This window comes from Hyalella azteca, unplaced genomic scaffold, assembly GCF_000764305.2.
Source record: "Hyalella azteca isolate HAZT.00-mixed unplaced genomic scaffold, Hazt_2.0.2 contig11881, whole genome shotgun sequence".
NCBI classification, from domain to species: Eukaryota; Metazoa; Arthropoda; class Malacostraca; order Amphipoda; family Hyalellidae; genus Hyalella; species Hyalella azteca.
In genome coordinates this window covers 269,093-290,338 of record NW_025941860.1, presented here as the reverse complement: position 1 = coordinate 290,338, position 21,246 = coordinate 269,093, and the positions used below count along the sequence as shown (strand labels likewise).

The 21,246-nt window shown below is 36.9% G+C and overlaps 2 long non-coding RNA genes across 3 annotated transcripts; both read right to left on the bottom strand.

The window, feature by feature from the left end:
• Window positions 1-1,218: 1,218 nt before the first annotated feature.
• LOC108673840 lies at window positions 1,219-6,251 on the bottom strand. Its single transcript, XR_007156988.1, has 3 exons — window positions 6,129-6,251; window positions 1,762-1,852; window positions 1,219-1,265 (listed from the first exon to the last, which is right to left on the bottom strand). It is a non-coding gene; the product is annotated as an uncharacterized LOC108673840 (long non-coding RNA).
• A 3,507-nt stretch (window positions 6,252-9,758) lies between these two features.
• LOC108673844 lies at window positions 9,759-21,010 on the bottom strand. 2 transcript variants are annotated; one of them, XR_007156989.1, is made up of 4 exons: window positions 20,942-21,010; window positions 15,528-15,729; window positions 12,470-12,687; window positions 9,759-12,413 (listed from the first exon to the last, which is right to left on the bottom strand). It is a non-coding gene; the product is annotated as an uncharacterized LOC108673844 (long non-coding RNA). The 2 variants fall into 2 exon arrangements; XR_001931004.2 differs by lacking the exon at window positions 9,759-12,413 and having other exon boundaries at window positions 12,427-12,687.
• Between the last annotated feature and the right edge of the window lie 236 nt (window positions 21,011-21,246).

Below are 21,246 nucleotides of genomic sequence, written 5' to 3'. Positions count from 1 at the left end.
TGTAGAAGTCAGCATAGTAGAAATTAAAACTGAAAAGCTGCACTAAATAACAAATTAATTAAAAAGCCTTAAATGTCCAAAAAGCCCTAAAAAGTGCTAAATGTTCTAAAAAGCCTCAAAGTCATAAAAAAGCCTTAAATGTCTCGAAGAGCACTAAATGCCCTAAGAAGACCTAAAGTTTCTAACAAGCCCTAAATGTCCTAGAAAGCCCTAACTACAACAATTGAACAATACAAAGCCCCACAATAAGTGACAATAAAGCAGTAAATGCGTGAGAAAACCTGCGCTGGCAGAGCAGCTGCTGCAGGAGGCGCAGTAGGACCAGGGGCGCTGCCCTCCTTGTTCTTCTTGCTGCTGCTTTTGTTTTTCTTGTTGTTGTTGTTCCTTTGTTGTGTTCTGAGGGCGTCTGGTTGTGAGGTGTTGTTCTTGTTGTTATTATTGCCATGAGTGCTGGGTGATGGAAGTGTTTTATATTTACTTTTGTTGTTTTTCTTTTGTTTTGTTTTGAAGCGTTCGGATGGTGGAGCGTCGTTGTTCTTGTCGCCCTGTTGTTCTCTTGTGAGGGCAGCAAGCACTGCCGTGTTGTGAGGAACTGCCGTGTTGTGAGGTACCCGCCCCTCACCACCAGGAGTAGGTGAGCCCTCACCCCCACCAGGAACTGCAGGTGTAAACTAAAATTTAAATACATAAAGACTAGCAATAATTTCTTAATATTAAATAACAGTCAGGGAGTAAGAGGGGTTACACTTCATCAGGGGGATAGGGTTATTATTTATTAATAATATTCATTAGATATTCAATATTTACTCATAACCTTCCAGAGGTGCTCTGTATCACCTAACTGCTGGAGTCGTTAAAAAGGATTCCTCTAGAAATAAATAATATTGAGAATTATTTTTACAAATTTAATAGCAATATGTTATCAAACCAGTAGGGTCATATGCTCTCACTAAACAAATTTCATGAAAATTTTATTTGTAGCTGGATTTGTGATTTTTTTGAACCATGTACATGGAAAAACTTGAAAAGCAATAAATTTTTTAATAATAGTAAGAATGCAGAAAAATGTATGGTGAAGAATTCTTTGATTATTTTCAAGTGAATAGGTAATTTAGGTCAGAACAGACATGACCAAGTCTGCACTCACCGCAGATATGACCAAGGCTGCACTCACCGCAGATATGACCAAGGCTGCACTCACCGCAGACATGACCAAGTCCGCCCCTCACCACCAGGAGTAGGTGAGCCCTCACCCCCACCAGGAACTGCAGGTGTAAACTAAAATTTAAATACATAAAGACTAGCAATAATTTGTTATTATTAAATAACAGTCAGGGAGTCACAGGGGTTACACTTCATCAGGGGGATAGGGTTATTATTTATTAATAATATTCATTAAATATTCAATATTTGTTCATAAACTTCCAGAGGTGCTCTGCATCAACTTTAATGCTGGAGACTTCAAAAAGAATTCCTCTAGAAATAAATAATATTGAGAACTATTTTTACAAATTCATTAGCAATATGTTATCAAACCAGTAGGGCCATATGCTCTCACTAAACAAATTTCATGAAAATTTTATTTGTAGCTGGATTCGTGATTTTTTTTTAACCATGCATATGGAAAAACTTGAAAAGCAATACATTTTTTAATAATAGTAATAGGTAATACAGAAAAATTGATGGGTGAAGAATTCTTTAATTATTTTTAAGTCAATAGGTAATTTAGGTCAGAACAGGCATGACCAAGTCTGCACTCACCGCAGACATGAAGTTCCCTGGTCTTGCCGTGCCCTCGCTTTCTTCTCCTCTTCTTCTTTACTGAAGCTTCCATTTTTTTAGATCAGGTCGCCTGGAATTAATAAACTTGTTACACATGAAAATTCTTGACTCAATTCTTCAGAAATTCATCAATTTGTACGTACAGCAGATGGGCTAGAAACATGTCATTTAACCCTCATAAAGAGGAAAACAATGAAATCAATTGCACAAATGAATTATATACTGCACTTGTTATGGCGAAGCATTAATTTGCTTCTGATCTTTCAAGGGGAACATAGGAAGTATATTTATAACTAACCATCAGTACCATGGCTGTGACTTGAAGGTAATATGATTACTTGCATATAATAATAATATAATAGCGGTTTTAGCGTTTAATAGGCCGTAGGCCTGTCGCCAATTCTTAACATCGCAGAATATTCACAGCTTGTTGCGGTCTTGAACTCACAACTCACTGCTACAATTCTGCTGTGCTTAACCGCCCGGCCTCCTTGCCGATTCTGACCAGAAACTGGCGCACAGAGCTGGGATCAAACCCGCGCCTCTCTAGTGCATCAATCTTGGTACTCTGAGCTTTAACCACTGGGCCACCCTGCCCATTATAACTTCCATACAACAGAAATGTTTACTTAATCTTTCACTGGACATCAGCTGAAGCAATAAGAATACCTATAACATTTAAGGGTACTGTTTACCATTAAGCCACTAATCACAAACAGGGATGTAAATTCAAGCAGTTATACTTAGCAGAAACTTCTGGTGCCCAAAAATACCATATCAAAAAGATCTTGTCAGGAAAGGAACACAATTTACAATGCAAGAAAAATTCTATTGTGATCTAGGTAATCAGCTAAAGAAATTCCAGCCTGAAAAACATTAGTCATGAATAGAATATATTTTCCTCCTTCAATGTAAATCCATAAACACAATAAAATGTTACTTTCCAAAGGCACATATACCATTCTCAGCAGCATGATCTTATGGCAAGGTTTGAAAATTGCTACATTTTATTGCAAAGCCTGCAACTCAAAAGGTCTTGTTTTGATGATATCTGTATGATGATATAATCTTGTAGCTCCAACATAAAAAATTTAGCTTGTATCTGAATTACCGTAAAATGGGGTAACTTTGACCACTTTTTTTTTTAAATGCCATTTTTTACTAGATAAGTTAAACTTAAATTGAAACATGCAAAATACAGGTCTATACTCCCATATATTGCTGGCTCCTGCCTCTCATAGTTTTGATGTAATTAAAAAAAAAAAATGGTCTTGTTACCCCCCACTTTGGGGCTTCTATGACTGGGTGGTAAAATCAATTTTATTTTTTGGTAAAATAACTCCAAACAATTCCAGGTTTGGTGCATTGTAGTATAACTCTTCTAGTTACATATGCAAATGACAAATTCTAGGAAAGTGTCATAGTTTGCAAATTGGGGGCGCTGCTCCCCAATGGGTGAAATGTGACCACCTAATGGCAGCCGTGACGGGGTAACATTGACCGGCTTGGAAATTGAGTTAAAATTACCATATATAAGACTCTTCAAGTCTGAAACATAAAGAAAAAACATTAATAGGTGTATCAAACATAAAATATGCTATATAGGTACCTATGGTAATTTCAACTTAATTAATTAATACCATGGAACATTTCATAAACAAGTTTAGGCTCATTTTAAAGGTTTTTGCAATTGCCATTGTATGGAATGGCCAAAAAAATCCACATGCCATTGGTAAGACACCAGACATAAAATAATAGCACATCAAATTATCCCTGGGAAAGGGGTAATACCGGACACTTGAAGAAATAAAACATAATTTTTAAAACATTTGAAGCATGCAGAGTGTACTCATCCATTACTAACAGTACTCTGAAATCCTCTTCTTCCTTTGTAGATGCTGTAGATGTAGAATAAATGGAATTTTCTGTGATTATTACTTGTTTTTCCTTTATTGATATGATATTACCATATCAACAAATAATGCCATTGAGCATTTACAATAACCTTGTCCACTGCAAGCTTCATATCAGCAGCCATGTAGCATTTCTTTTGCATCTGTAAGCTTACAGGACTGCTTGTAATCTCGTACCATTTTAATTGGGTCAAGTGAATGCACTATAACAAAATAAATATAAAAAAAACATACCTGAAACAGAAAGGAATATTTTAGTGACAACCATCATATTTTTTGGAGAAATAATTTTTAGTTTAGATTAATCACTTTTCATTCTATGTTGCTCAGTGCACAATTCTATCTTTGACATTCTATGCACAATTTTTTGATGACCAATTATTTTATTACTATTTATATTTATTATGACCATTATTTTTTGTTAAATGAATTTTTTGCTGAGCTAGGTAAATGTAATCAAAATTTTTTGTTGTTAATTGATTTTTTTTTGTTAACTGGGGCCTTTGCTAATCAAGGTTCTACTGGGTAAATGCTTTTCTAGGTGCGTCCCATATTACCCTGTCTTGCAGAAATGGATGCCATTTTTTTGGGAATGAGATATGCAAATTCTGTCAATCACATTTTTAAGCCAACATGGCAACACCATGCAACTTTTATGCAAGTAAAATTTTTAATACAGCAAATATTTTTTTTGTAACAGACCTTAGCAAATGTACTTTTCCAAAAAACTTGCTTTTCATTTCAAGGGATTTTCAGAGCTGGTAAATTTGTGATTTCCTAACTTCCTTTATTTATGCTATATAGATAGGAAAATTGTTGAAATTTACACTACTATTCCAGGGTGCAGAGGGTGGAAGCAGCGTCGCCAATATACGGGTTTTTAAGCCCAAAGCATCGCCAACCATTTACAAGATGTGTCGCCAGGTAAAAAGCCATTTACGCTGAGTAATGAAAAACTATTTACAAGCCATGAACTTATTTACAAGGTTGCATGCACATGTTAACCCAAATAACTAATTTTGCCCTAAAAACAGTCCAATTGTATAGCAAGTGTCAACTGAACATGTGATAATGCAGTCTGACCGCTCTAATGTGACCGCAACTACACAATCATAAACTTGTTTACATTTTTTTGGCAGGAAATCATTGCAACTGATTTCCAGACAAGCTTCACTGCATCCTGATCCATCCAATGTACCGGAAACCTTACTTTTTCTAAGTAGTTGGCCAAGACCGACAAATATATTGAATGCAAGAATTTCAATCTAAATGTGTCGGCAAGATCTTCTGAAAGCGTAAATTTTGCTACTGAAGCGTCGCCAAAGATCTTGTAATACTCATCCACTCTCTGCACAGTGGCTACTATTGGTAGTTTTGCAGTATTTCAATTAGTTTTGCTGCTATAAAATTTTACTCCATGGTGAAGGACTGTCTCAATTTGGCCCCACCCATCCCTTATTGCCTCACTGCTCATTTGACAGTATCCATGATACTTTCCAGGTGACCTGGTGCAAGTGGTCTACTTACAGCCTACAGAACTCAAAAACAAAGTAAGAGAGACTCTAANGAGCATGTAGCGGTAGCGGCCGCTATATTTCAAAGTAGCGCTGCCCAGCTCTGTATAAATGTATGATGGTAAGCCAAAGTTTATACCACATCAATAATTGATTCGTCTCGTTATGTCTCGTTAAAATGGCTATAAATTCCGGGAAATTTTAAACTACCTATTTTAACCGGGATATCTCGTCTCGTCTCGGTATCGTCCCGGAATTCCTACGGAGGGCTGAAAATTGTCCCGGTTTTTATTGCGAACCGGGACAGAGCCTGTTGTCTCGTCTCGTCTCGGATAAAAAAAATACCAAACGCAGGAGTCTACATGGAACTAAAACAAAGCTTAATATAAAGGAAAAACTAGAGAAGTGACGGAATTACCTACGATGTCGGAATATACCGCGTTTACCCTACCGCATTTACCCTAATGCAATGCAGAAATGCCCTTGCTTAGTTGCTTATGCAGCTATGCCCTTCTGGAAAATTGGACCCAATAACATCCAAAACTCCTAATCCCAGTCATAGACCCTGGTTCTTTTACTTCTTTATACTATTTTCTATGGTAAAAACCAAATAAAACTGTAAATGTTGTGAGCAATTCTTGATACCTTAACCTAGGAGTTGATACCTAAATACCTAATCACCAGTGGGAAAAATTTGAACTATCAGTTTTACACAATTCTGCCCATTATTTCACGATTCCAGATTCAGATTGGCTTGCAAAATGCAAAGTAGCAATTGAAATGGATAATTTCATTCAGGAGGTTTTCTACTTTTATCTGAGTTTTTATGGAAATAATCCTCTGTCAGCTCTGTGCATAGAATCAGTAAAACGTGATAAATGGAACAGTGAGAGAAATAAACTAGTAGTTAGATTACTACCTGCAATTTCTGCATAAAATCCGCTTTTTTGAAGACGGTTGAAGTTGAACGGTTACGAAGACACATGGCGTAATACTCAAATGACGAATAGTTGCTGAAGCCTGATGTAAACATCACATGGCGAAATAATGATCAATAAAGAGCCGCGGATATCAGTTGTTTCCGGAATTTGACAAACCGCTGAAATTCTAAGATAAATTTATTTGATACTTTTGAAACTGATCAAGCCTAGTGAGTAGCATAAAATAATGTTCAAAAAATGATCTTTGATTTTCCCAATTTAGAATATTACATCAGCAATAGACGCATACTCATAGTGTTTGTAACGCCACTGGCAATTGTCGCGTTTGGTTTAACGACTACAAATTCAAAGAAAACAATATAAAATAAGGAAGAGTAGCCGCTAATACGAAGCTATTTATCGTCTAAAAAAATTTTGACTGCGGCACGCAACAACGCTTAGAAGCGCATGTCCTTGTTAGACATTCAACCCCAAAAACTTCCCTCGACCAACATTTCAATTCCGTAGAATTCTTTGTGCGCCGCTGCTTGGACAATATCTGTTTAGATGTGAATGCAAAAGGCGGAGAAATTTCAGTTTTGAACAATCATTCGGTTATCAATGCGCTAGTTAGCATATTTTTATTAACACGTTTTTCTTAGCCTAGCTTCGCGTTTGTTTGTTTGTTTGTTTGTTTGTTGTTAACATTGACAACGAAAATTAGCCCACTTCTGATTGTTCTTGAGCTCTGAAATTCGGCATGCAGGCTATTTTCGCCTAACAATTTTAGATACAATCATAAAAACTAGTAATTAGAGACCTAAATTAGTTTAATTTAGTAAAGTATATATATACTATATACTGTATATATATAGTACGACGTGCGGGCGCTGACGTTATAGATGAGCAGGCGCTAACGCTGCGTATCATCGATACGTACGTCAAGTCATACTTAATCAAGTCTTAATCGTTTTTCTTGTGGACTAAAAAGTAGAAAATAAAATACTTAAAAAATTTAAAAAAACATGTTTTTCGTGTGGACTAAAAATTAGAAAATAAATTATGGTTCGCCCCAAAAAAACGTGGGTCGGGCTGTACGTTCACAATCAAATTTCCAAAATTTAAGTGTTGTGTGCTTTTCGCTTTAATCATAAATCTGCCCGACACACGTTTTTTTGGGGCGAACCATAATTTATTTTCTACTTTTTAGTCCACACGAAAAACGTGTTTTTTTTTAATTTTTTAAGTATTTTATTTATTATATCTTGCCTTAAATCCTTAGCCGTAGTGCAAAACCCACACTCCAAACGCGGACAGATACCAATAGTAAATTTACTTAAAAACTGATAACCTTCTCGCAATCATGAGTTTAAATCCGTTGCTTGGTCTAGAAACTGAGACGAAAAAATTGTTTATGAAACGCGGTAAGATAATTATAATTTCCCTGTGCTTCACTCAAAGAATAGTCTTTATATCCGATGAAATTCAGCCAGTGGATGAGGGCAAGGGACACTCAGCCAGAGGGAAAAATTGTCAGTTCTCTTTATTAAACTTACATCAGATTTAAAATTCGCTAAAGTAACAGGTAATATTTAGAAACTTATAATGTTTCTAATTAGAACAATAATATGTTTCCGTGTCCATGAAACACGAGACCCAGAGCTTTTTGACAACGGAAGTCCTAATGACACTTTGAAACACAACCGCTCAATGTGCATCATTTATTGTTGAAGGCTAATTGATTCAAAATCGCCGAATCTCTAAACCATGAAACATGACCTACCAGCTCAGCTGCCGCGAGGTGCCTGGTTGCGAGAATTGATTTTTCAGCGGAAACTCCAGTAGATCAACGCGGCGTTCGCTCCTAGAGCTCCGCATGCCGCCGCTAACAAAAATACATGTATTGCGTCGCAATAAAATTGCGGTAATAGAGTTGTGGGCACGCGACTCTAACGTAATAATACGATGATGAGTCTAAAAATTGGGTGGTGGATAACTAAATTACTAGTTATAAGCTAATTCATTCTAATAAATGGATATTTCATTGGAGAATAGCAGGGAATGTTTCTAGTGCAGTCACCGAACCAAACTCAAAAAATTTTGCAATTTGTTATTTCAATTCAACATTTCCTCAATAATATTGCTTCCTTATAATTTAAATAACTTTAAAATTCGAACCCTTCATTTTTCTATCCATTTTAGGCATAGATAAATATCGCCTAATCAAAATGTATAAATTGTAGATTTTGTAAAATACTGGTAACTAATATCATATGGCCACACACAGGGACGGTAATCTTAATAATCACCCTCTGAGCACTAAAAAGGGTTTATATAATGACGAGTTTTTAGAGCTCGCGTCGCATGACCCGAGTAAAAAGAAATGTATTTTACTGAAAGATCTGATAAACGATGCAACGAGCTCGGTGTTGCCTGCAGTTTAAAAAATTCAAATGCTCAAAATATTTATAAATTTGTTCTATGGTCCCTGCCGATCCTGATGTTACTGAATGATTTATGTGTCTTATTAAGTAATGAAAAATACCGCGTGAAGCTTACGTCATCAACGCCTGAATGTAGGAACAATGAGAGTGAAATGCTTCGTTTCGAATAATTTTTAGAGACACGGCAGCCATGTTACTCCACCAGCTCTTGTTGAGAAGTCTAAAGGATATATCAATTTCTACTGCTAAATACAATATCGAGTAGGTATCATAATATACGTTTTTAAGGCCTTGTACATCAGCAGTAACAAGCGCACGAAAAAATATAATAATAAAAAATATATATTTGATTCACATGTAACATAACACTGATAACAGTAACGAAGACCGTTCATATACATATATATATATTAGTATAAGATAGCAGAATAAGCTTGTTTAAACACGAGTGGTTAATGACCAGAGAAATCATTGATTTAAATTTTCAGGATCGAACAATATTCTTCAGTTGTTCGATCCTGAAAATTTAAATTGATGATTTCTCTGGTCATTAGCCACTCGTGTTTAAACAAATATATATATATATGTATATGAACCAGTGTAAGCTATAAGAAGTAGGACTAGATGCATGTATTTCATGTAGAGCTCCAGGCACGATAATAAATTTCATATTTCATGTCCCAATTACAGTTCACATAAATAAAGTTGATGTTTGCTAATTAGAAACAAAGACACGTTTGAATAAATATTCTACATTGAAATCTTGTAAGACTTTTTTCAAAATATGAAAAGAAAAGACTATTCAGTACATTTGAAATTGATTTTTTATACCTATCTACTTATCATATTTTATTATTGGTGAAATAATAACCTGCCAGCTGTGCACTGCCCTGCTATTCTGTCGTTGAGAATTAAGTTTCAGTTAATATCCCGACACGATAAGTAGGTATCCTGGATACCTACTTATGCCGTGTTATATCACGACACGATAAGTATCCTGGATACGCGCCCCAACAGCCCCTATATACAATATCCCGACACGATAAGTATCCTGGATACGCGCCCCAACAGCCCCTATGTACAATATCCCGACACGATAAGTATCCTGGATAGGCGCCCCAACAGCCCCTATATACAATATCCCGACACGATAAGTATCCTGGATACGCGCCCCAACAGCCTCTATATACAATATCCCGACACGATAAGTATCCTGGACACGCAATTGACAGCGTCCATAAATCTACGGCACCAGGCTTCCAAGACACGAATATTGACCTCGATGATACTATATTGTGTAAATTAATACTTATACCATAAATTTGCCGAAATCGCAAGTTCAAAATTTCAATTTAAAAGCTAAGAAATCATTACGCACATTTGTAATATCGTCAATGAAAAGGTTTCGGAGACCAGCTGCATCAGTTCAAATAATTTATATTATACAAGTATTAATCGGAATTGGCAAGCAATCAAAATAAAACATTAGGTATATTGTCATGTAAATACTGCGGCCTTCATCACATAAAACATATTGAGCTATAGGATGAACCTGCGGGGAATGTGCAACTTTTTGAGCCCTAGACTGCGAGTAGAAAAACCCAGCACAGCATTCAGGCAGTTCACCTACACAGCACAGCATTCAGGTAGTTCATCTACACAGCACAGCATTCAGGCAGTTCACCTACACAGCACAGCATTCAGGTAGTTCACCTACACAGCACAGCATTCAGGCAGTTCACCTACACAGCTCAGCATTCAGGTAGTTCACCTACACAGCACAGCATTCAGGTAGTTCAGCTACACAGCACAGCATTCAGGCAGTTCATCTATACAGCACAGCATTCAGGCAGTTCATCTACACAGCACAGCATTCAGGCAGTTCACCTACACAGCACAGCATTCAGGTAGTTCACCTACACAGCACAGCATTCAGGTAGTTCGCCATGTAGCATATCAACAGGTAGCTTAAAAAACAAATTAATTATTGACAATGATTATCTCCATAGTCTGAACATTTTGTAATTGTCTGTACAAAAATTAATAAAAAAAACCTGTTTGTTGCGGAATACTTCTATTACGGTGACCACCGAGTTGTCATACCATATGGTATATCGGCCTAACCTTGGTTCGAGGTCAACAAGGTTCCAAAGGCGATACTTGGTTTTAATTTCATTTTCCTCTTTCCAAGGTAAATCCTGTTCATTCGGGATTACTTTAGAGCGTGTTTAAATAAACATCATATACATATGGAAATCAGATATAAAATTTATTACACTAAGAAAGTTCAAAGGGACATGGTTCACTATTCGCTGCTCAGAAATATCAATTGTAAAAATTGAAAACACCTTTCAACACAAACTACATCTAAATGAGTAAGCATTCACCAGCCTAGTTCAATAGTTCTCGAGTTAAAAAGTTGTGTATCAATGCCTAGACATTAAGACATTTGAGATAGGCCTTGGATATTAGTCAAAATATGCTGAAACATTCTCAATGCTTAAATCATCAGAATAAAGTAAAGTCTAGGACACAATAAGTAGCAAACCTCGTGACAACCAGCAGCTTTGGCTAATGCAATCATATATGTCCTCAAGACAAAAATCGGATTCTAAAATAAGTAAGTAGTGCTAGTTATCTTGGGTGCAATACCGGTACTAGCCGCAGATCGGCTTGAGCAAGCAATTGGCCTTCAGTTAATGTTGTCACATTTTGGCATGAAATTACACACTGATATAAACTTTGGTTCCTCACGTTTTCCTGACGGCTCAAAGAAATGCACTAAAACAAAGTGACTTATATGCGATTAATGTTTCGATACCAGCGTAAAGAATAAGTTTTCATACATTCTAGAAAACAGCGAGCAAAAATCTTGTCAATAAAATTCTGATCCATTGTTAAATACTGACTTCAAAACATCATCGGATTGAATTACCTCAATTAAAATTAGTAATCATTTCAACTGTTCAGACTGCATCTTTCTGATAATGCAATTGAGGAAAAGCTACTCCAAAGTATTTACTTAATAGACAAATAACCACTAGAATGACCTGATCAAGCAGACGCAAATTTTACTAAGAGAAACATGTCAGTCAGGCATGTGAAACATGAAATAAAATATGAAATAGAAGCTATGAAATATCTGATTACTGATCAATTGATTAAATAATCCATTGTGATTAATTGTTAAAATAGAGCAATATCGGTCTGAATCAGGAACTTAGACTAACTCAATTTTCCACACTTGTATTCTGAAAGGCCCATACGAGCCTTGTATTCACATTAGCACATGGCTTTCACATTCACCCACAAGCTTTCAAATTTGCAAAGAGATAAGGCTGATTAATCTCAGTATGGGTTTTCCTTTCATGCTGCGCGTTATCCACAAAAATTGAACATAATAATATATTTCGACAATAAATCTGCACATTTCTATTAGGAAAATACAGCAGCAAAAATAGCTATAACCTCCTCGCGGGAGTCTCAACCTATAACGCGTCAGATTTTTGACTCAGCGCTGGTTGCTTCCGACTTCCAGGCGAAATCCCTCTGAGTTGGCGTGTCGTTTGCTTTTTGAAAAAACTTGCCCTGAACATTTTTCATAAACGCAACACATGTTACACACACGCCTGCAGACCATTCCAAGAGGCTCGGTCTTCAGCACCCAAGAGGTGCGGTATTAGGCATTCAAGAGGCGCGGTCCTCGGCATCCAAGAGGCGCGGTCCTCGACATCCAAGAGGCGCGGTCCTCGGCATCCATGAGGCGCGGTCCTCGGCATCCAAGAGGCGCGGTCCTCGGCATCCAAGAGGCGCGGTCCTCGGCATCCAAGAGGCGCGGTCCTCGTCGGGCCTCGGCATCCAAGAGGCGCGGTCCTCGGCATCCAAGAGGCGCGGACCTCGGCATCCAAGAGGCGCGGGCCTCGGCATCCAAGAGGCGCGGGCCTCGGCATCCAAGAGGCACCGTTCTCGGTATCCAAAAGGCGCGGTCTTCATCATCCAAGAGGCGCGATTTTCGGCATCCAAGAAGCGTGGTCTTTGAGGTCATCGATGCTCTCGCCGTAGATGCACCATTAACTAGAGCGCCATGGAGATGTCCACTAACAGCCGGGCGTACCTGCAACCACAACCATGGTTAGTGGAAAGTATCATATCTGCTGCCGGCACCGGTAGAATGCTCACCAGACATCAGCCATCATGGCTGCTGCCTGCACCAGCAGCATGCTTACCTGACTTCAGCCATCATGGCTGTTGCCTGCACCAGCAGCATGCTTACCTGACTTCAGCCATCATGGCTGTCGCCTGCACCAGCAGCTTGCTTGCCTGACTTCAGCCATCATGGCTGTCACCTGCACCAGCAGCATGTATACCTGACATCAGCCATCATGGCTGTTGCCGGCACCAGCAGCATGCTCACCAGACATCAGCCATCATGGCTGTTGCCTGCACCAGCAGCTTGCTCACCTAACCTCAGCCATCATGACAGGTTTTGATCCAATTTAATTTTTAAATCATTACCTATAATATTTAAAATTTTTACAATGTTCATCATTAATTTCAATATTCTTATCAATATAGTAATTTAATTTAGATTAGCTATGCCAATCAAAGTTGAGAGAACTGTGGTAAAGCTGTTGTTCCTACAGGTTCTACACCAGTTGTACGAACCTAAGGCTAAAATACTAACATAGGATGTACTAAATACAAGCAAGGAGCTAAGAATAATTCTAATAAAATACCATAATATTTAACCCGCAACCTCTTATATTTCTGTGCAGATAAACAAAACCAAGAAAGCTACCTTTAATTCTCAAGTTAATTCTTGAGGATCAGTCAACATGTAAGCTGTTCTATCACCACGAGAGAAGTATTCTACCCTGCAAGTCTTTTTTTAACAGAGCACAGGGTTGGCGATTTTTTTGATTATTTTAAAAAAATCAAATAAATCAAAAATCAATGATTTTTTTATTTTTTCATGATTTTTTTTATTTATTTGATTTTTTTGATTTTTTCAGCTTTCTTGTATTTTTGAAGTGTTATTTTTTATGTTGCAATTAGCCTACTAACAATAACAGTATATGGATCATAATGGATGGCTAAGAAGGGCACTTATTGCCTTCAATAATGGCCAACAGGCCACTCACTTAGGGATTTTTGGGTAAACAATTATTGATAAGTCTATTCATTAGCATTGTTAAGTTTGTATGGAGCAAGGTAATGTGCTAAATATTGACCATTTAACTGGCTTCTATATACAAAAATACTTCAGGAATGCAGATCTTCTAAACATTGAAGAGTCACATAACAGATAGGTAGCTGATAGCACAGTGCACAGCAATATCAATAGATCTACTAGTTTTATGTCCTATAAATCTACCAGACTCTACCCTCTATACACACCGACTAGTAGTGACTGAGTGACTGACTGCACTGTTCCCATTTAATTCAGACCAATAAACCAATACTAAACATAAACTGAACGATAACCAAACAAACCTCATACGACTTGAAACCATACATAAGTTATGAGAAAATCTAACACTGTTTGAAATAAACACGTGTACAATTAAAATATTTTATATCCATTCACTGCATTTAATTATTTTATATATAGTCTTATAATTGTAATTGTTTCATTTCTAGTTTCAAATTCACATATTTAAAGATTGAAATGAAATATTTTAATTAGAATACCCGTATTAGGGTGGAAAATCATTTTAATTGCCTAAAAGGTCAATACAATCTCAACCTCTCAATATACAGGGTGGGGCGGAACAAATTGAGCAGTTTTGAGGTAAAATAAAAGAGTAATGGAGGTACATAAAGAAGAAAGTTTATTTTCCTAGAGGTTAGCATAACATACCATTTAGAATACTTATGATTTGAAAACAATATCTGGAAGATGGGGGCCCTTAGCTGCAACAAACTGTTGGAGTCGTTCTCAGAGGAGGGAGTAACCGTAACATTGCTATGCTGCAATGTTGCAAAATTTCTTGCAGCCCATGATGGAAAACATTGTTGAAAATGAAGCATTGGGAGACATGTATGATGTGGTTCCAGCAGGATGGGGCTACAGCTCACACAGCCAGAATGTCACTCAATGTTTTGAAACGCATGTTCCCGGAGGTCTGGTGTCTGAGGGGTGATTTACAGTGGCCTGCAGGGTCACCTGATTTGAGCATTTGCGATTTCTTTCTTTGGGGACATCTAAAAGAAAGGGGTTCAGTTGTCGCCCTCACACCCTACCACAGCTAAGGGAATGGATTATTGCAGCAGAGGTTAAGGCCATACCTTGCGATATGTGTGAACGTGCTGTAGAAAACTTCTGAGAACGACTCCAACAGTGTGATGCAGCTAACAAACCCAATCTCCCTGGTATTGTTTTCAAAACATAAGTACTTTAAATGGTATGTTATGCTAATCTTGAGGAAAATAAACTTTCTTCTTTATGTACCTCCATTATTCTTTTATTTTGCCTCGAAACTGTTCAATCAGTTCTGCCCCACCCTGTATAAGCTAACTAACACATTTAAATTGTATATTGTAATCAATATACAACAAATAGTCAAATAGTTGAAGACTACTTATAGCCTTATAAGAATTAGCTAAGCTGCTAGCTACGTACAATGTATTGCACTCTTGATGCCTCTGTACCAAAAACATTCAATTTATTGGAACCTAATACACACTAAAGGCAACAAGTTAATATACCAATTTGTCATCCTTATTATATTTATACTAAACCATGAATAACAATACCTCAATATAAATTAAAGACTACCACTCAATATATTTAAATATATGAAAAAATCAAAAAAATCAAAAAAATCGAAAAAATCAAATAAATCATGATTTTTTTATAAAAAAATCAAGTGATTTAATCACATGATTTAATCATTTTGATTTAATCATTGCCAACCCTGACAGAGCATCACCAGAATTTGCAATTTTTTTCACCTGGATGATCTCAAATCATTTCTGGAGAGAAGCCCATTAACTTGGAGAAGCCCATTAATACAAACTTGGCAGTTCCAGTCATTATTTTGTGGCTGATGTTTTTGATGGCCAGAAAATTTTTCTTGGAGTAAAGCCATGGCCTCCACCACTGAGTTGCTTGCCTCCTCAGCTCCTTGATGTGGCTTGTTAAGATGTCATCTTGCTGCACAGGCATAGAATAATATTTTAATGAGTTGAAAAGTAAACCAGTAAAGGCAACTAGAAGAAGGTTGAAATTGAGTGAACCGGTATAGGCAAGGCAACAAATAGCAGGGTATAATTATAATCAGTAGATAGGTGAACCATTATAGGCAACAAAATAAGGGAAAAATTTATTACACATACAGTGTATTCATGGACACATCACGGTTGTTTTTTAATAATTCATAAATTAACAATAACCATATAAAGCTATATATATTTATGCTGAAAACAAATTTTCCACACACTTATGTGCTTGAATCAAACGATGAAAAGTATATTAAATGATCACAGTTGATCGCTAATGTTATTATCACTTAGTTGAAGACTTGCCACAACACTTGTGCAGCCAGTCTTCAATAGGAACAATATTTATAAGCAAAACTTTCAGTAAAGATAAAACAGCTTTGCAGTTATATGGAAACCATAACATACAAATTATAGTTCTGACCAGTATAATACTAGTATATGTTTTTCTTTGTTTATGCACAGCAAGTTGAGTGCAGTAATATATGTATATATTAGCAGATTGGTGACGCTCAGGTCATTGATGGTAGAGAAAAATACTGAAACAATAACATAGAACTTGAATTTGTTAAAACAACACCAATGTTTCCACCAATGTTCCAACAGCAGCCACTTGCTTCAAACCTTGCCATGAGTACAAATCCTCTTTGCTCATCTTCCTATAATGCTGTGCTCAAGAGTAGCCTATGTAATTGATTCTGATAATTTGTATGTGATAATTTCAGAGCAGTTGCCTCTTGATTGCAGAATGAATTATATAGTAATGCATCTAACTAGAGATAAAACAGAGATAAATTATGCAAGGTTTCCAAACTAGAAATAATTTATAAGCAGTCCCCAAACATGGGAAAAATTACTACCTACCGTAAAATGGGGTTACTTTGACTCCCGGGGTAACTTTGACCACTTATTTTCAACAAAAACCGCCAAAACTCAAAAACTATTTGACATAAGTATTAAAATCACTTGTTTGCTTGAATCTCAAGTTAACCAGGAATTTAAAAGCAAAAACAATACCACAAAAATTCACCATATCTTTATATGAGAAAACGTTTTGGAGTCCAGCTCCATCATCAGTTCACAAAATTCAGTTCAGAAGAAGTTCAGATCTAGAAACACAAATACAATCAAGTAGTAGAGTAAAAGGCACTGTTTGGTTTTAAAACGGAGAATAAATAAATAAGACATGAAATTAATGCTAGTAAACGGCCTATCTATTTACTATTTCAAGAGGAACGGAGCTAAAAGCGGCATTTAGACTAGGCTGCTGCTTGAATATATAGGTATAGAGATTCTAAAATGCGTAGATCAGTAACACCGGATGCGGAAGCTAGAATTTAAAAAATTTGTATCCAATAATGATTTTGAAATTCTAGCTTCCGCATCCGGTGTTACTGATCTACGCATTTTAGCATCTCTATTTATATTCAAGCAGAAGCCTAGTCTAAATGCCGCTTTTAGCTCCGTTCCCCTTGAAATAGTAAATAGATACCGTAGGCTGTTTACTAGCGTTAATTTCATGTCTTATTTATTTATTCTCCGTTTTAAAACCTAACAGTGCCTTTTACTCTACTAATTGATTGTATTTGTGTTTCTAGATCTGAACTTCTTCTGAACTGAATTTTGTGAACTGACAATGGAGCTGGACTCCCAAAACATTTTCTCTTATAAAGATATGGTGAATTTTTGTGGTATTGTTTTTGCTTTTAAATTCCTGACTATTTGACATAGAAAAATTTAGTCAATGGCCACTAAAGGCCTAATACTGAGGCTATGTAACACAATAGAAAGATTTAAAAAGTTTGCATATCTAATAGGTTAAAAAATTGAAAATGTGATGGTGTGACCTATGAAAAAGAGCTATTATTTAAAGCCTGTTGGAGTACCCCCTTTAATTTTTTTATTTTTTGGTAAAATAACTCCAGGTTTTGATGCATTGTTTTTGTAGTAGAACTCTTCTAGTTACATATGCAAATGACAAATTTTAGGAAAGTGTCATAGTTTGCAAATGAGGGGCGCCGCCCCCCAATGGGGAAACTTTGACCACCTAATGGCAGCTGTGACAGGGTAACATTGACCGGCTTGGAAACTAAGTTAAAATTACCATAGGTACCTAGGGTAAACGCGGTATATTCCGTCACATTAGGGACGCATTGAGAAATGAAAAACTATAAAAAAATTACCATATGCGTTACTCAAGTTCTGTTTGCTTTATGTGACTCTCACAACACCGCACTACGTGTCAGCAACAATGAAACGTCACAAAATGTTGCCATATTTATTTAAAAGCCTTTAGAATGGAAACCTACCAAATCCCTATATTACGTCACTGTGTGTGGCAATATTCAGCACGTGGTGAGGCATATTCCGTCCGCGCTTCAAATTCTACTGATATGTAATGCCGTCATCCACGTGTTCGAATTCCGTTTGCTGTGTGAGCTGTATTGGAATACAACACAGCTTTGAATTAGATTATTAGAACACTAAATGAATATTGAACACTACTTAATTACGCTTTTAATTAACAACTATTAAGCTTTTAATTAAGCAAATTTTAATTTTTGTACACAGCTTGGAATGATCTGTGTGTGTCCAATTCAAGTTGTGATGGAATTAGTTTTCATGTGTCTAAATCAATTTCTCAACTTAATCATCTATTAATTTATTTACCACTTGAAATCAGCGAATACAAGTATACTTAAAGGATTCCTAATATATTCACAGACGTATTTAAAAGTCTCAAACCATAATATTCTTCCTATACAAACCACACTCAGGAAGATGTATATAAACGGGGAAATTTCTCGCGTAAATCAATCTAATTATATTTTTTCGTGCAGGCGTTCGTGCAAATCACGGTCATCGATTCCGCACTGCGCAGCACTCGGCGCGGGCCGCAGAGCCGTCCGACACAGTTCTGATTTAGACACAGTTTTCATCTGAATGGAATGGCAACATCGTCTGTAGATGATTTCAAGTAACGCTGAAACAGCATTGCCAGATGGTATATTTCTATACCAGATTTCACAAATCTGGTATTTTCAAAAGGTGTCTGGTATGAATATTTTAGATCTGGTATATATGCCTAAATCTGGTACTTTTCTGGTATTTTCTGACTTACTACAAATTTACTGCATTTAGTTCCACCTCTGAAGTTTGAACTTCCTTTAGTGTAGGCGTGGATTATATTATTATTTATATGAATTGCCTTCAGAGCGGCGCGATTAGAGCTATCCCGCCATTTTTGGAACCGCAAGTTTACCGCAAGTTTTCATGTCAACCGGAACTCGAACACCACAGCAGAGAGTATTTTATGCAGCTAATGAATTTTGCAAACTTTGCTGGAAGAGAGATTATTGAATTTTAGAAAAAAGGCGGGATAATTCAATGAAGGCTGGTGGCAGAGCTGCAATCTTGATACTCTATTGTGATTTGTGCTATGATAACCTATGTAACAATTTTCATATGATAGTTATAATTTTTGCACATTCAAAGTACACATGACATAACATAACGCACCCATTTGACTTATCTTGCAAATATATATATTCATATTATGTATCACATAGCATAATTATGCTCTGTAATTATGCCATATTGACCTAATTTGTATAGTCCATTTACGCGCATTGTTATTAGGTATTGATCGTGTCAATTTTGCCGGCCGGGAGGATGTCGGTAATGTCGTACTGTTGACATACAGGTTCATACCCTACTTGCCGCAACCAGTCCAGTCATTCATTAGAAAGCACCGATGGCACAGCAAAAGCCATGTTGCCTTCTTTAGTTCTGTAATTCATGTCTGATTGAATTGTGATCTATGAATGAATATTCATTACTGTGCTGACTCTTAGAACCTGAGTCCTGAGTTGACGCGGTAGCAATCTAGTTAACTCGTATCCAACCACAACACAGTGCGGATACACGTTTGTGTGTACGGTCAGTGTGATTACGTAATTTGCATTGCCGCAAGTCCATATTTAAACTATTTTAGCTTTCTAAAAGTACGGCGCACGGCACATTTTTTTTTACCGGCATAGTATGGCGCACCACGCAGGTTGTTAAAATGACAATATAAATTCCTGCGCACCTGGCACATCTTCCTGACCATGGTATACAAACAGTTATTCACTACGGTATTTGGTAGAGCAAGGTCAACTGTCAAATTTGACACATTTTTCAATGATCTCACTGGGTAGCCCGGTAGCGTGCATCGTCTCTCTTTGGATCTCAATATTTTCCCACTAGATGGCCAAGACCTAGTGTTTTGGCATTAGTTCGACGCGCAAATGTATGACGTCACCATTTCAACCATGAACAAACGCATGGAACTAAAACAAAGCTTAATATAAAGGAAAAACTAAAGAGGTGACAGAATTACCCACAAATCCACGATGTCGGAATATACCGCGTTTACCCTATATAACATATTTCATGTTTGATACATATATTAAATGTTTTTCTTTATGTTTCAGACTCTACAGAGTCTTTTATATGGTAATTTAACCTTAATTTCCAAGCCAGTTGGCAGTCATTGGTCAATGTTACCCCATCAGCCGTCAGGGCTGACATTTAACATTAGGTGGTCTAAGTTTCCCCATTAAATTGGCCATTTGGGATTGGGGGCGGTGCGGGCCGCCCGGGCCGGTGCCCCCCATTTGCAACCTATGACACTTCCCTAAAAATTTGTCATTTGCATATGTAACTAGAAAAGTTCAACTACAATGCACAAAACCTAGAGTTATTTAGAGTTATTTTACCAAAAAATAAAATTGATTTTACCACCCAGTCAAAACTCAAAGAAACACCCTAGAGGCTAGAGCTGGGGTAAAAAGGACCATCAATTTTTTTTTTAAATTACATCAAAACTATGAGAGGCTGGAGCCAGCAATTTATGGTGAGGGAAGCTAGAGTATAGACCTGTATTTTGCATGTTTCAATTTAAGTTTAACTTATCTAGTAAAAAATTGGCATCATTTTGAAAAAAAAAGTGGTCAAAGATACCCCCTTTTACGGTAGTTGTCATAAACAGGAGGAATGCCCGGAATGGTGTACAGTGCTACTCTGTATAAAAAAAAACAATTTTGGTCATATATAAAACCCAACATCTATATAAGAACATAATTATGACTAACTAACTAACTAACCCTCAGCACAGGAGTGACAGGACAGGACACCTTCCTCTTCGGCAGTCAGAACACGTCCCACGCCCACCGATCAACAAACCCGCTAAAAACTTGACCTCGCTCCGGAACGCGATTTGGTCGTGCAAGCGGATGCCAAAAACTATTTAAATTTTCATGCTATTATTTTTTAATGCTTAATCAGAGAGTGAGACTACTGCTACTACAAAAAAATATATCTACCAGGTATTTTCTGTTCATTTATTGTCGAACCCATTTTGCTGTTTGTTGAGTGAATATTCGTACTTTACTAGGGGCGATTTGAAAGT